Source organism: Piliocolobus tephrosceles, unplaced genomic scaffold (genome assembly GCF_002776525.5).
Source record: "Piliocolobus tephrosceles isolate RC106 unplaced genomic scaffold, ASM277652v3 unscaffolded_19916, whole genome shotgun sequence".
Lineage (NCBI taxonomy): Eukaryota > Metazoa > Chordata > Mammalia > Primates > Cercopithecidae > Piliocolobus > Piliocolobus tephrosceles.
In genome coordinates, this window is record NW_022301994.1 from 5,748 (window position 1) to 8,512 (window position 2,765).

Genomic DNA, 2,765 nt, shown 5'->3' on the forward strand with positions numbered 1-2,765 from the left:
CTCTGTCATCCAGCCTGCAACACAGTGGCATGATCTCAGCTCACTGCAACCTCCACCTCCCAGGTTCAAACAATCCTCCTGCCTCAGCCTCTCGAGTAGCTGGGATTACAGGTGCCTGCCACCACACCCAGCTAATTTTTTTTTTTTTTTTTGAGATGGAGTCGCGCTCTGTCGCCCAGGCTAGAGTGCAGTGGCACGATCTCTGCTCACTGCAAGCACCACCTCCCCGGTTCATGCCATTCTCCTGCCTCAGCCTCCCAAGTAGCTGGGACTACAGGCACGTGTCACCACACCCGGCTAATATTGGTATTTTTAGTAGAGACAGGGTTTCACCACGTTGGCCAGACTGGTCTCCAACTCCTGACCTTGTGATCCACCCGCCTCTGCCTTCCAAAGTGCTGGGATTACAGGTGTGAGCCATCGCACCCGACAAATTTTTGTATTTTTTAGTAGAGATGGGGTTTCACCATGTTGGCCAGGCTGGTCTTGAACTCCTGACCTCAGGTGATCCACCTGCCTCAGCCTCCCAAAGTGCTGGGATTACAGATGTGAGTCACTGCACCTGACCACCACTAGCACCTTCCTGTTCCTCACACTCACCGAGCTGCTCTTGCCCTAGGGCCTTTGCACTTGCTGTACCCTGTGCTTGGTGCTCTTCCCCAGCCTGGTTCATGGCTGGCTTCTCCTCATCTTACAGGTTTCAGAGGTCCCCTCTTCAGAGAAGCGTTCTCTCTCCTGCCTAGTCCACGTGGCACTCCTTTCCCTTCCTGTCCCTCCCTATCATTATCACCTACAATACTCCCCACTAGGAAGCAAGTTCCATGAGAACAGGAAACTTGTCTAACTGGTTTGTCATAGTGCCTGGCACCGATGAATTCTTAATAACCAGTTGTTGAACAAATAAGTGGAAATGGATATAGAATGCTTATGTATTAAATTATGTGTTTTTATGTACACAGACATATAGCTATATCTCCATATAATGTGATTAGAGGTCTGGGGTAGAAATGGACAGATGGTGCCAGAGAAGAGGGCACCAAAGGAGAAGGGTAAGGAACATTGATAGAGCCTTGACTCAGTGCCAGGCACTATTTTAGAGTTTTTTTATACATTTAATCTTCACAACAACCCATTGGGCACTGTAAACAGAATTTCAAGGATTCGAGCTGCCGTGGACCAAAGGAATCCGAATCTTGAGGATGGGGCCGGCATTATTGTCCTCATTCTACAGATTTAAAAACTTGAGACTTAGAGTGGGGAAATAACTTGTCCAAAGTTAATCTACCAACACATGCCAAAGCAGGATATAAACCCGAGTTTATTGAACTCCAAGACAGTCTTGATCATTGCATCATTCTTGAAGGAGAAATTACCTTACTCATTACCTCTTTCTGTTATCAGGGAATAAAAAAGCTCTGGTGAATGCGGCCGCAGATAGCAATGGCTAATTGGTGACTGGAGCTAATAACATTGGCCGAGTGAGCAGGGCAGATAAGGAGGGGAAAGAAAATCCACTAATAGTCTTGCCATCTATCTGAAAAACAACCTCATTTCTTAATTTTATTTGTGTTGTTACAAATTTGCACTCCTTTCCTTTTGCAGAATATATGCATATATTCTGCTTGATTTAAATTCCCAGGATACAACAAGCCAGAGGGATTTGGCTTCATTAAGAGTCAGTGGGCTAGTTTGTTTGGGCCTTCTATCTTAAACTTCCAAATCTAATTTCCAACCAAAGGAATAGAATATACTCTTTTTTAGTTATTTATTTATTATTTTTTCAAGATGAAGTCTTGCTGTGTTGCCCAGGCAACAGATCACAGTGCAGTGGTATGATCTTGGCTCACTGCAACCTCTGCCTCCCGGTTTTAAGCGATTCTCTCACCTCAGCCTCCCAAGTAACTGGGATTACAGGTATGCACCACCACACCTGGCTAGTTTATGTATTTTTTAGTAGAGGCGGGGTTTCACCATGTTGGCCAGGTTGGTCTCAAACTGCTGACCTCAGGAGTTCCATCCACCTCGGCCTCCCAAAGTGCTGGGATTACAGGTGTGATCCACTGTGGCTGGCCTAGAATATACTCTTTAGAATACTCTTTTTAAAATACCCCCAGAACTTAGTTTATATCCAGGTTGTCTGTAATCCTAGTCTCTAGAAAGCGCTTCTGTTTTTCATGTTTATTTTTGCTTTTCTTTTTTTTGGTAGGTGTTAGCAGTACTGCCCTCACTATGCGCTCATTGGACAGTAGCACAAACCCAACAAAAGAATGGTGATTTGGCAGTCATTTCTAAATAGCAGAACACCTTTTTTATTTTAGAATATGTAGGGCTGGCATGGTGACTCACACCTATAATCCCAGCACTTGGGAGGCTGAAGTGGGAGGACTGCTTGAGCCCAGGAGTTCAAGACCAACCTGGGCAAGATGGCAAGACTATCCATCACTACAGTAAATAAATACATAAATAAATAAATAAAATGTCAGAGCTAGTTTTCAATTAAATCTGATCAAAACATATCATGCCATCTAGCACGGGACCTCAAGGCCTTATAGACATGAGATATATATCTTCCTTGCCTATAAAATGCAGACTGTTTAATTGCTAGCTCACAGAGGATCATCACATAGGGACTTAAAACTGAGTTGGGACAGAGCCATCGTGTAAGATATAAACAGAATGGGGAGAATCTGTAATATAGGGTGAGAACTTTGTAAGCTTCATTCTATGGACAATGGAGAACTATACCAGGGCTCTGCAGTTTCAGG

General features: G+C 44.3%; 1 pseudogene; it reads right to left on the reverse strand.

The window, feature by feature from the left end:
• Positions 1-2,168: 2,168 nt before the first annotated feature.
• LOC111521773 lies at positions 2,169-2,272 on the reverse strand (annotated as a pseudogene).
• Between the last annotated feature and the right edge of the window lie 493 nt (positions 2,273-2,765).